The sequence below is a fragment of the Dasypus novemcinctus genome, chromosome 24 (genome assembly GCF_030445035.2).
Source record: "Dasypus novemcinctus isolate mDasNov1 chromosome 24, mDasNov1.1.hap2, whole genome shotgun sequence".
Taxonomy (NCBI): domain Eukaryota; kingdom Metazoa; phylum Chordata; class Mammalia; order Cingulata; family Dasypodidae; genus Dasypus; species Dasypus novemcinctus.
The window spans coordinates 37,023,964-37,037,779 of NC_080696.1; the positions used below are offsets into that span (position 1 = coordinate 37,023,964).

Sequence of the window (13,816 nt, forward strand, 5' to 3'; positions counted from 1 at the left end):
CATGACCATGTAGATCACCTTTGTGTGTATGTGTGTGTGTTTGCAGATCGCCTTTTAAAGTACAGAAACTGACGGCTCTGAATTGAAGTGCAAGCAAAAATGTTACTAGGGTGGCCAGGAAAGGCAGCACACTCTTTAGTACAGAGAAGGTCAACTTTAAATATGATTAAGACCAGTGATCAGTAATCTAAGTATTTTTTTAAATAAAATATATATATATATGTATATATATATATATATAAATGTAACATGGAACTGTATAATATAGTTAAACCTCATGTGAAATACAAATATAGGTAATATTGCATATATAAGACTATTTTTACAAATAAACCAGGCAGTCAGAAACAGAATAGTAACTATGTGCAGCAGAGAAAGCATTGAGAAATTGAGAGGTGATGAGTTTTCTGTTTATTATTGGAATAATGAAAATACTCCAATAATGATTTAAGTGACAAATGTACAATTATGTGATTATACGAATACCACTGATTGTCCACTTTGGATGGACTTATACCTTATTTATATGTATCAATAAAACTAATTTGTTAAAAAAAAGAAGAAGGACCAGTGATCAAAACTCAGAATTAGAAAACAGAAAAAATGTAAGGGCTTTGGTTGAAGTAGTGGTAAGACCTCTATGGCTCAGCAGAACACAGACCAAAGACCAACAATATGGTGCAACACTCCGTTCACTCAAAAAAATGGAAGCCCAGGAGGTACAGTTTCTTCCACTCATGGAAAACACCTACCAGCACATCAGTTATGGATTCTAAACCTAGACTGGCCCCTACCTAGTGACACTGAGCAAAGCATTATCTGTCTCTGGGCCTTACTTTCCCACCTGTCAAGGGAAGGAGTTGGGCAGGATGACCTTTTTGGATCCTGACAGGGCTGACATCCTGTGACCCAGAAGGTCCCTATATACGTGGTGCTTTACATCTTCCCCAGGATGAGCATTCTTTCCTCACTCTGCCTCATGATCTAACAACCCTAAGAGATCACCAAATTATCAATTTGGTGAGTGCCAGCAACTTGCTGAAGGTCATCCAGCAAATCAGCACATCAACTTGTCCTGACCCCAGGGACATAAGTCTTAGGCTTCTATCTCACCCTGCATTGCATCCATTTAGTTAGAAAAAGCCCACTGAGATTTCCAGTGCTTTAAAAACTTGCTTTATAGCAAATTCATGGAGACAGAAAGCAGATTAGAGGTTACTGGGGGAGGGGGAGTTGTCTGCAAAAGTGTAAAAAAAGTATATTTTAAAAAACACCTTTCTTTGTTACATAAAGACAGTAAAGGAATATATATTTGGCTTTCTAAACTCCAAGCTGTCTTGTTTTCGAACTTTCTACCATGATAAAGGTAATTTTCTGGCCATTGTTAGGTTCTGTAAGAATGTAATAACACCATGCTACTAGCTTATTATATTCTAAAGGAAGAGTTAATCACTTTTAGTTTTAACAAGATTGCAATAGGCTTAACAGATAACTAAAACCGAATGAAGGTGCAAACAAAGGAGGCATGCTGAAGGGAATGAACTGGAAAGGGTCAGTTGGACCTAGTGCTGAAGCAATTATGGCTGGAAAGATGTAGAAGTGGTCAGATAGGCTGGGAAGGTGGGTAGTGCTCCTGCAGTAAGCAGACTCACATCCTTTCTTTAAAAAAAATTATCTAGAAACACTTGCTGAATGAGTAATTATTGCAGTACTTTACAATTTACGAAGCATCTTCTAACATCTTACTGGATGATCACAATGGCACTGGAAAGTAAAACACTGGGTCACTAGTATCACCTCTATTAAGGAGTTGAGGAAACCAAGTTTCAAGAGGTAAAAAGAATAACCCAAAATAACACAACTAATATAAACAGCACAGCTGAAATTTAAACCCCAATCTTCAATGCTCTGCATCACAATCTCCCAGTCTCACAGATGAAAAGAGCTGGGGGGAAAAGGAGAGAAATTGGGCAGACTGCCTCACTGCACCCACTCCACATTAAGGACCTCTTTATCTCTGGTCCAAAATTACAGGAAGCAGTTAGGATAGGCCACAGACTCTGTGACTAAATCCTGATATGTGGTTAATAACAAGAAAGCACAGATTTGGGACCACAGTTTGGCTTCATCCATTAATTCAACTGAGATGGGGATATAAGGTCAATAAACAAATCACCACAGTTCAAGGCGAGATCTATATGAGCCTATGAACTGAACAACCTAGGCACTACTGACATTTTGGGCCAGATAACTCTTTGTGGTGGGGGCCTGTCCTGGTCATGACAAGATGTGTAGCAGCATCCCTGGCCCAATCCACAACAGGCCAGCAGCACACCCCAGCACCACTTCTGACAGCCAAAAATGTCTCCACACATTACGACATATCCAAATGTCCAGGGGGTAGTGGTGCAAATCTCCTCCAGTTGAGGATTACTGCTCTAAAGGTTACAGAGGTTTAGGGCAAAGGTCAGTCAGTACAGGTTGTAGATGATGAAAAAAAGTTTTCTGCAGGAAATGGAATTTGAGCTGCACCTTGAAGAACAGATAAAATTCCTGTAGGTAGGGATGGGTGAAAAATAAAAGAAGAAACTATAAGAAGGCAGGAGAACTTAAATGGCAGCATAAGAGAAAGCATGAGGTCTGTGGGAAAATGTTCCAGTGTGGCAAGAGCAGAGGGTTCCTGTTGGAAATAGGAGATAAAGCTAAAAATGTCAGTTGGAACCAGGTTACGACAGCTATCTATCAACTAGTATTTACAAGATACACAAACATAAGGCAGCCAACCATACAACATCACATAGATGTTAACAGTATATGAATCAAACCAATAGTATTTCCATACGTCCCACCTCAAGAGGTCAAAACGTTGCTTAAGTATCCTCCTGCATTGCATCTAGTTTTTGGAACACGGAGTCAGAGCTGTATGAAGCTCAGAACCAGTGCAAAGGTAGGAGAAATAAGGACAGGGATGGCCAAGGAGTGTCACAAAGGAAGTGAGAATGAACCTGGACTTTGAATGAATATGTTCTGGATAACAGGAAGGGAGGACATTCCAGGTGAGGACATGGAGGCTGGTAAAGGGGAGAATGTCCACATTGTACCAAGGAGATACCAAGCACCAAGAAGAACAATACAGCTGGAAAGGAAGATAAAGCTGCAAAAATAGGATGGATCAGAACAAAGAGCACTGAATTGGACTTTACTGTGTGAGCAAACACCTAGGGTTTCTGAGGAGCATAATGACAGAGGTTTAACTTTTTCAGTTGTTTAAAACTTATCATCTTGTCTAGTAGTTATCTTAGCTGCATATTAGAAAGACCTGGGGAGCTCTGAAAAATATCAATACCCAGGCCCCAATCCTAAAAGTCCAATTTAATGGGGCTCGAGTAGGGCCTTGATAGTGTTTTTAAAATTCTACGGATGATTCCTACATGCAGCTTGGGTTGAGAACCATCAGCCTATAGTAATGATCTCATTCTCAGGCAAGAGAACAGAAGGGCTTGGACTAGAATCTGTATTCCCAGCCTAGGCTCTGAAAACTATTCCAGAGTCCTAGGCTAAATTCAACACCTGTCTATAAAGAAGGACAATTATCTGATGACCTGTCTCCTAGGTTTTGCCAGGGTTAAAGACAGAATATAATCATCAAACTATTGACTTAAGCATCCTCTCCAGTGTGTAGGGTAATGGATGTTGGTTTCATTGCTGTCTCCTGGGAGCCCTCAGAAAAGCAAAGGGTCTCAGGAGATTCCCCAGAAAGCCAGATAAACAAGCCAAACCACCCAGATCCATGGAAGAAACAATACAGCTCACTAAGATTTTTCACTGCATAAAGGAAAGCCTGGGTTCCTCTTTACCAGGAGAAATACTTTCAGAAATGCTATCCTTAATATCTACATAAGCAAATGCAGGGGTCAAAGGGAGCTGCTGAGGCATGCTCACAAACCCATGTTTTAACAGGAAACATCCCTGCTCCTCCTCAGCCCTGGATAAGGGCCATACATACACCTTGTGTTTTTGTGAAAGTAAAAGTGCGTGGCAATATCCCTTACACTGAGGCCCACCTGCCTGTTGTGTCACTCCTGGATTCTGGTAGCGGGTGGTAAATGGGAGGTTTGCGCAGACTGCCAAACTGAGAATCTGAGCCCACCCTATTTACTCATTCTATTCATTCCAGGTTCATAACAGTTTGACAAATTCCTATCTAGGTTCTTACTTGTTAAATCTAGAAATCTATCAACCAGCCAAAGTTCTAACATGAGTTCATACTAAAGTAACTCTAGAGGCAGAAGCACTACCCTCTGCCTTCCACTCTTTAAGCTTAGGATACTAGAAAAGCTGCCACCGCCAAGCCACTGTGAATACTCTTGGGATGGGCTCCATGATTCCTTGAAAACGTATGCATCTCAAAAAGATTCCAGAATGGAGGTAAAGGACAAACAAGAGCCCTAAAATGCACCACCTGATACTCCTACTAGTCAAATGTATTGAGCACTCTATGCAAGGTACCTTACTAAGCATTTTATCCTTTCATTATTTCATTTAGTTTCCTAACATACTTAAACAATTATTATCTTCCCCATTTTACAGAAGAAGAAAGTGGGGCGTAGAGGTTTTGTAATTTGTTGAAGGTCATACAGCTAGCAAGTGGCAGGGCAAGGATCTGAACCTACCTGAGCAGTCTGCATCCAGAGCTCAGGTAAGCCTCTAGAAACAATGTTTCCCCTTTGAGGCTAACTGATCATTAACTCTTCTACTTATTTTCTCAGATTTGGCTACTGGAGTTTACTAGGATCTTAGTAATTTTAAAAATTTGAAAATGGCAAAGCACCATACAAATTTCAAATACTATCTTTATATTTTAATAGGAGACACCTGTACTTACCTGTAGCTACATGAAAAGCGATCTACTCCGTGAACTATCTGATCACCCAAAGTTGCATTTTAGTCAGCATCCTAGCTAAAACTATGTCCCAAAACAAAGGTTTAAAGAAGCAACATCTTGAAAAGGTGAAGAATGGCAGGAGGAGCCAGAGTGTTCTTGAGTGCAGACAGACTTAAGCATCCTCTCAAGGTTCCTCTTTTCTCTGTTACCTCCAATGGTTTCATAACGGTTTTAAATTTCACAAATACAAAAGCATTTAACTTTTATCCAGGAGTTGGAAGTTCAGGCTTAAAAATGCAGAATTCTTAGGACAAAGCTGTCCTTTGTAATAAACAACTGTATCTGTTTATACAGTATACATGGAAAGATTACCATAGGGCAATTACCAATTAAAAGAAAAGCTTGGAGCGGATGTGGCTCCAGCAACTGAGGGCCCACCTCCCACACAGAAGGTCCCAGGTTTGGTTCCCAGTGCCAACTGAAAAAAAACACCAAAAACAAACAACAAGCAAAACAAATAAAAAATCAACTCAAGGAAGCCACTGTGGCTCAGGGGTTGAGTGCCGGCTTCCCACATATGAGGTCCCAGGTTCAAGTCCTGGCCCTCAGTGCCTGAAAAAAAAATTCCCATTACTAAGCCAAAACCAGTTTGTGGTATCAGTGACAGCAGCCTGATAAACTAAGACACTCACACTCAATCTAGGTAAGTTTTTGTGTGCTGTTTTCAAGCAGTCTCTTGGAAAAGAAAAAAAAGGAGAAAAAGGGGGAAGAAGACTTTTCAGAACAAAAGACCATTTCTGGTCTTTGGATTTGAAATTCCTCCTTGATAGTCCTCCTTGATGCACCACTTCCTTGATCATCTCTTATCAATTCTGTCCCCAGACTCTCCCATTTGACCTTTCTGTTTCTTTAAGATGGTCCTCACTTGGGCCTTGGATTTGCTCATTTATTCATCATTTATCAAGTGTCCATTATCTGCCAGATAGAGGCAGACCCTGGTCCCTGCTCTTCGGAAGCTCACTTGGTACTAAGCATCATAATCTGCCCATGTCATTTATCAGAGTATAAACCAGCAAAGGCTTTATCTTACCAGAATCTAGCACATCTAGCATAGAGCTGAAACTCTTAAAAATGTTTGTTATATGACAATAGATTACTTTAACAAGCGTGTTTGTTTGTTTGTTTGTTTTTTGATGTACTGGGGCCAGGGATTGAACCAAATCAGGTCCTCCATGTGGAAGGCAGGCACACAACTATTCAACTACATGAATCACATCTTCCCCCAACAAGCTCTCTGTAAATCCATAAATAGGGAAGCGGACTTGGCCCAGAGGTTAGGGCGTCTGTCTACCACATGGAAGGTCCACGGTTCAAACCCTGGGCCTCCTTGATTGGTGTGGAGCTGGCCCACACACAGTGTTGATGCCCGCTAGGAGTGCCCTGCCACACAGGGGTGTCCCCGCGTAGGGGAGCCCCATGCCTAAGGAGTGCACCCTGTAAGGAGAGCCGCCCAGCACGAAAGAAAGTGCAGTCTGACCAAGAATGGTGTTGCACACATGGAGAGCTGACGCAGCAAGATGACACAACAAAAAGAAACACAGATTCCTGTGCCGCTGACAACAGAAGCAGACAAAGAAGAACATGGAGCATATAGACACAGAGACCAGACAACTGGGGCAGGGGGGTGAGAGGGGGGAGGGGAGAAAAATAAATAAATAAATCTTAAAAAAAAAATAAATCCATAAATATCTTAGTATATCAAAAAGATAAGAACTTTCTTTCTTTTTCAAAAGCAACATATGCATAACGCAAAAAGAATATAGAGGGAGCAGATGTAGCTCAATGGTTGAGTGCCTGTTTCCCATGTATAAGGTCCTAGATTCAATCTCCAGTAGCTCCACACACAAAAAATACATACTTACATAAAGTAAAAAGTGAACTCCACTCCCAGAGTGATGACTATTACCGTTTGATGTGTATCCTTCCAGAACTCTGCAGGGCTGATATACAACACACATACAGAATCTTGACACAAGTTTTTTGACAGTTTCTTTTTCTTTTAGGTACCAAGGCTGGGGATTGAACCCAGGACCTGGGACCTTGTATTTGGGAAGCCAGCACCCAACCAGAGCCACATTGGCTCCCCTGAGTTGGTTTTTTCATGTGTTATGCTTGTTGTCTATTTTTAGGAGGCACCGGGGACAGAACCTGGGACCTCCTATGTGGGAAGCAGGCCCTCAACTGCTTGAGCCACATCCACCCCATCTTTGACAGTTTCTGACTCTAGTTCTCAACCTCTTTTTTTTTTCAAGATTTATTTTTTATTTATTTCTTCCCCCACCGCCACCCCGCCCCCCCCAGTTGTCTGCTCTCTGTGTCCATTTGCTGCTCTCAACCTTCTAATCTGGTGTTTCTCAAGGTATGGTTCATGGAGTAGCAGCATCAGCATCACCTGGGAAAGTACAGAAATGCAAATTCTTGGATCTAACGCAAACCTACTCAAACAGACCCTCTGGAGCTGAGGCCCAGCAAGCTGGGTTTTTGTTTTTTAAAAGATTTATTTATTTATTTCTCTCCCTCCTCCCCCACCCTGGGAAGGTCTGTTCTCTGTGTCTATTTGTTGCGTCTTCTTTGTCCACTTCTGCTGTTGTTAGTGGCACGGGAATCTGTGTTTCTTTTTGTTGCGTCATCTTGTTGTGTCAGCTCTCCATGTGTGCAGTGCCATTCCTGGGCAGGCTGAACTTTCTTTCGCGCTGGGTGGCTCTCCTTATGGGGCGCACTCCTTGCAAGTGGGGCTCCCTTACGCGGGGACACCCCTGCGTGGCAGGGCACTCCTTGCGCTCATCAGTAATGCACATAGGCCAGCTCCACTCTGGTCAAGGAGGCCCGGGGTTTGAATCACAGACCTCCCATGTGGTAGACAGATTTCCTAACCACTGGGCCAAGTCCACCTCCCCTTGTAAGCTGGGTTTTAAAAAGCCCTCCAGGGATTCTGATGCAACTCAAGTTTGGGAACCACCACTCTAACCCAGTCCAGTCCATCCACGCTGGTCAAGCCAGGTTGTGTTGTTTTTGTTTCTTCTAAACTGTCCCCTGAGTATGTCAGGTACTGTTCTGCTGGCTCAGTTTTATCACCCCTGCTTCAAAATGTTTTCCTTGTCCTTTTAATTAGCTCTGACCCTACCAATCCATCAAAACCCAGACAAAATCCTAACTCCTCCTCAAAATGCTCTCTTACTACCACAGCTCATACGAATCTCTCCTACCCATTTATCGCTCCGACCCTCCTCCCTCAGCTCCTAGGACACAATCCTGCTTTCACACAATTAACAATTAGTTATATACTGTCTTATAGCATTCAATGATAGAGAACAGTTCTTCACTCTTCCCCAATAGATCAGAAGCTTCTTGAAGACACGAATCATATTTTTTGTACCTCTTCCCTCACCCCTGTTCTAAACATGTACACGGAATTTTTAAAAATGAGTCGCTGATTAATGTTTTTAAGGATTAATGCAGTATTTCTAAGAAATACTGATAAAACTTTAATAGAGGGAAACAGACTTTGGCCCAGTGGTTAGGGCGTCCGTCTACCACATGGGAGGTCCGCGGTTCAAGCCCCGGGCCTCCTTGACGCGTGTGGAGCTGGCCCATGCGAGTGCTGATGCACGCAAGGAGTGCCGTGCTACACAGGGGTGTCCCCCGCATAGGGGAGCCCCACGCGCAAGGAGTGCACCCATAAGGAGAGCCGCCCAGTGCGAAGGAGGGAGCAGCCTGCCAAGGAATGGCGCTGCCCACACTTCCCATGCTGCTGACGACAACAGAAGCGGACAAAGAAACAAGACGCAGCAAAAAGACACAGAAAACAGACAACCGGGGGAGGGGAGGGGAATTAAATAAATAAAAAAATAAATCTTTAAAAAAAAAAAAAAAAAAAACTTTAATAGATAAAAAGCCTGGAATTTCAAGTTGTAGCCCCAGTTCTGTGACCTTGGACAAGTTCACTTTCCAAATGTCTGTGAAAGTGAGGGTGAACTCAATGACACCATGCTTCCTTTCAGCTTGAACAGTATATGACTTTATGAAATGTCCCATGTTGGAATACCTTATTCCTTTATATTGTCATATTGTTTTGTTTATAACACATGGTGATTTAGAGTTGACTGGAATTACAGCTAGATATGGTATTTCCTAGTTAGGAAACACCTAGTTATTTGCTAATAAGAGCTTTCAACAGTAACCATTTCACTCAACTGTAAACATTCTACCATACCAACCTGATGCCCTACACATAATAGTGGTTTAACAGATCTGTAGAAAAACCTTTTAAGATGCTCATTTAGAGAAACTATGCACAGGTTTGCTACCCCCACCAAAGTATTATTTTAAATACTATGTAATGATTTATGGTAAAAATTAATATTACTCCTGTAATATTAGGGGCAGTCAGCCACATAAAGCAAAAGTAAGAAAGAATGAATCTCACATACACTGACAGCTATTACAGATTAAAAGGCCATATGCAACACCTAAGCAGCGTATCTCAGCCCCACTGCTGGAGATAAACAAGCTACTCGATGTAGGACCCTTATGATCAGGAGTTGAATCTGAAGGGAAATTGAAAGGTAAGGAAGGAAAACAGAGGGGCATCAGGAATATATCACCCTTTGAATATTGAAAAGGAGCACTGAAGATTCAGTCTTCACCAACGGCCTACTATATGAGCCAGGAATTTGGGGCTCCAAAGATGACCTCTGATCTTAAGGGGAACCCAGAGGGCTCCACCCTTTAACTTCTTAAAGAGAAGTCTTAAGTCTGATAAATGCTGTAACAGAAGAATAAGTTGACTGCACAGGTGAGAATGATTAATTCTAATAGGGAAAATCACACTGAGAAGACTTTGCAGACAAGGCTGTTTAATGAAGTCTTTGCAGTATGGAGGAGGATTGACTAAGGGAGAAGGCTTGGGCATTTTACTACTGGAAAAAAGACAACGTTTGAGCTCGTTATTTTTGGGAGAAAATACTCAGATATTTCACAGCTGCTCATCTGAGACTTTAAATCATGGGAGGCTTCTTACATTCAGCACCAGTTTGTCAATGCTCTTTCTCTTTTCACTTTTTATTAAATTCTGATGTGTTTAAGCCCAGCGTTGGAGCAGAACCAGAAAACCCCAGAATGAGGTAAGTGCTCACCAAATCTGCTCTGTCACCTTCAAGTCAAGCTAGCCCATCCAGCCCAGTCCTGCTCTAGCAGCCACAAAAAGAAAGCTAATTATATCCTCCAGGGGCCAGGTTAAGGGGAAAACCTGGATGCAAGCAGACAAGGCTTACTTAACCCTCTTCTGCCAGTAACCCTCCATGGTGCAGCTACCCTGACTCCTCAGACATTAGGCTCCTGGTCTACCTGTGATGGAGAGGCCAGCTCTGCAGGAAAAAAGGCTGCATGAAAAGGACGGGAGAAGCAGCGGATTGGGAAGAGCTTAATCTTAATAAAATGCTTATCAAGATCCCTGGCACATACAAGTGATGGAGAAGCGTTAGCACTTAACAATATCAGTGCTAACATTATTTTTACACTAACACCTCAACTGAACTCCAACAGGAAGGAAATACTGTTTTTGCAGCCACTTCTATGACGTTCGAGAAGCAATTTCAGAAATGTCAAATGTATTTCTGATTTTTTTAAGGTACAAATCAAATTCCAACTGCAACGGCCTAAAAGCTCGAGATCCTGAGTTCGAAGAGTAGCTCTGCCACTTGCCGGCCGCACGACCTTGAACACGGCACTCCGCCTGTGTGCCTCAGTTTCCCCATCTGTAAAGTGGGGCTATTTAAACCCCTCCCTCGATGGGTGGTCGTGGAGTCCAGCCGGACAGTGCTCTTTGCTACTTCGGGGCCGCACGGGAGCAAGGAGAGCTCGCAGCTCATTTTCCAAGCCCCCTTGGCGGGCGCGGGCACATGGATGCCCGACCCCGAGGCCCACCGAGCTCCGCCGCCTGCGGAGCAGGAGCGGAAAAGGGGGTGGCACCTGCGGGTTCCTGCGTCCGAGGATGTAGGGCGCCCGGAGGCTTGTCCCTGCCGGCCGAACGCCGTCGAGGGCCGGCTAGGCGCGGGCAGCTGCCGAGGGAGGCCGGGTTGACCGGGGTCCGGCGCGCGGGGCGGAGGGCGCCGGGGGGCGGGGGGAGGGGGCTCGGATCCCCGGGGACCGCCGCACCGCGGAGATGAAGCCGGAAAAAAGGGAGGGGAAAAGGCGACCCCGCTTGCGGTGCCGCGGGTCCCCAGCCGGCCGGGCTGACGCGCTCACTCACCTGAGGCGCGGATAACCGTGGTCGGTGCAGCAGCTGCGGCGTCGGCGGCGGCGAGGGGCGGGGAGGCTCTGCGGCCGCGCAGGCGCACTGAGCTTAACGTGGGCCGCGCGTGACGCTGAGCCCGCCCACCTCGGAACTACGAAGAAGATGGCGGCCGAGCTGGGAGGGGCCAGCGGCGCCATCTTGGCTGTAGTTCTTGCCACGGAGTCTACTCAGAGAGGAATCCCAAACTAGAGCTTGCTGAAGGGGGAGGTGTTGAGTGCCTCTTCTTCTTCATCCCAGTCACATCTTACCGAGTCCTAAGAACTCTTGTAAGGCATGGGATCTTTTTACATAGGCCCACGGAGGGGCAGTGACATACTCAAAGTCATATGGTACCTAGCACAGTGCTTGACATGTAGAAAGGGCTTAAATTTTTGGTGAATAAATACAGCAATTTAAAAACTAGAAGTCAAGATTCGTCTCCTAATTCCAAGTGTTCCCTTATATAAAGTCTATTACGGGGAAGCGGACTTGGCCCATTGGACAGGGTGTCTGCCTACCACATGGGAGGTCCCCACTTCAAACCCAGGGCCTCCTTGACCCATGTGGAGCTGGCCCATGCGCAGTGCTGATGCGCGCAAGGAGTGCCGTGCCACACAGGGGTGTCCCCGCGTAGGGGAGCCCCACGCGCAAGGAGTGCGCCCGGTTAGGAGAGCTGACCAGCACGAAAGAAAGCACAGCCTGCCCAAGAATGGCGCCACACCCATGGAGAGCTGACACAAGATGATGCAACAAAAAGAAACACAGATTCCAGCGGTCACAGAGGAGCACGCAGTGAATGGACACAGAGAGCAGAATAATAATAATAAATCTTTAAAAACAATAAAGTCTATTACAGCTGTCAGCCTACTTTATTGAATGCAACATGAAATATAAACTTTTTTCCCCACGAATGATCGCAAACATTAAACGCCCAACAATTTAAGTAACACCAAAATGTATGGGAAATAATTTCGATAGCATTTCTTTAATATTAACTATCACTGATTAAAATCAAGATCTTCTCCTAAGTAGGGTAAATGGAACAAATATTAGAAGCATCTCAAGGGCAGCAGCTGTCTATAATATTGTTATTCATCTTTTTAGGCTTAGCTTCAGGCACAATTCCTGAACCAAATTTGAGTAAGGGAAAACTAGTATTAACTGAGCACAGCCCTTTATTATGAAATTTATGTTCATTCACTGCCATTTTCTGAACGTCAAATTGGTTCTAATTCACTATGTACTATGGGTATGTCCTTGGTTAGGTTATTAAGCCAGTACGTGCCTAAGTTCCTCACCTATAAGAAGAAAGAAAAAACAAAAACATAGAAGTTATCTCATGAGGTTGTTTAAGGATTAAATGATAGTGAAGTGTGTAGAGTTCAGGGAAGCAGATATGGCTCAAGCACTGGGCTCCCCCCGACCACATGGGAGGTCCCTGTTCCTTTCTCAGTACTGGGAACAGACACCGCAAGTGCAAACAATGAGTGAGTAGGGAGAAATAAGTAAAATAAATCTTTTTAAAAAAAATGCTTAGAGTTCGAAATGTATTATTTTTCTGTGTTATCGTTTTTTACTGAGCTTTTTTTTATTTCTCCCACCCCAGTTGTCTGTTCTCTGTGTCTATTTGCTGCTGCTTCTTTGTCCGCTTCTGTTGTTGTCAATGGCACGAGAATCTGTGTTTCTTTTTGCTGCATCATCTTGTTGTGTCAGCTCTCTCTGTCTGCGGCACCATTCCTGGGCAGGCTGCACTTTCTTTCATGCTGGGCAGCTCTCCTTATGGGGTGCACTCCTTGCGTGTGGGGCTCCCCTCCGCGGGGGACACTCCTGCATGGCAGGGCACTCCTTGCGTGCATCAGCACTGCGCGTGGGCCAGCTCCACACGGATCAAGGAGGCCCGGGGTTTGAACCACGGACCTCCCATTCGGTAGACAGACGCCCTAGCCACTGGGCCAAGTCCGCCGCCTGTTTTTAACTGTTGAAGACTCAAAAACAAAAACACTCTGCCCACTTTGGCAGCCTGAGCCTTAAGATGCTCCCACTGGGTGGACTGGGGGAGAGTGTAAACTACAATGTAAACCACTATCCATGTGGTGCAGCAGTGCTCCAAAATGTATTCACCAAATGCAATAAATGTGCCACAATGATGAAAGAGGTTGTTGATGTGGGAGTGGGGTGAGGAGGGTGGAGGGTATATGGGGATCTCATGTTTTTTTAATGTAACATTAAAAAAAAAAGGAAAAAAATTTAAAAAATAAAAGAAAGCTTAATGTGATGAATTAGCTAATAGGAACCGAAGTAAATAGGCTTTATCCTCAGAATTTATGTTAATTTGACAGGAATTGGGTTAAATTTGATGTATGTTATAGCAATAAGTCCAGAGACTTAATTATTTTATTGACCCTGTCTTTCCTTTTGGGCTTCATTACATTCCCCCCCTCATCGGAAAGCCTGTGCCTTGCACTTCTTACAGCTTTAGCCCAAATTTATTCATGAACTGTGATTAGTGTAGTCCACTGTAGGTGCTTTCGTGAGTTTTGGGAAGAGATCATGTTTTATACAGTCTTATGATCAAATCTCAATGTTTCAGTGGAAAA

The 13,816-nt window shown here is 44.0% G+C and overlaps 1 long non-coding RNA gene across 1 annotated transcript in view; it reads right to left on the reverse strand.

Moving 5' to 3' along the window:
* LOC101429001 (uncharacterized) overlaps nt 1-11,312 on the reverse strand; it is a 30,772-nt gene extending 19,460 nt beyond the window's left edge. The window contains exon 1 of the long non-coding RNA XR_188054.5: nt 11,196-11,312. This is a non-coding gene — a long non-coding RNA (uncharacterized lncRNA). The remainder of the gene's footprint in view (nt 1-11,195) is intronic.
* Nucleotides 11,313-13,816: the final 2,504 nt, after the last annotated feature.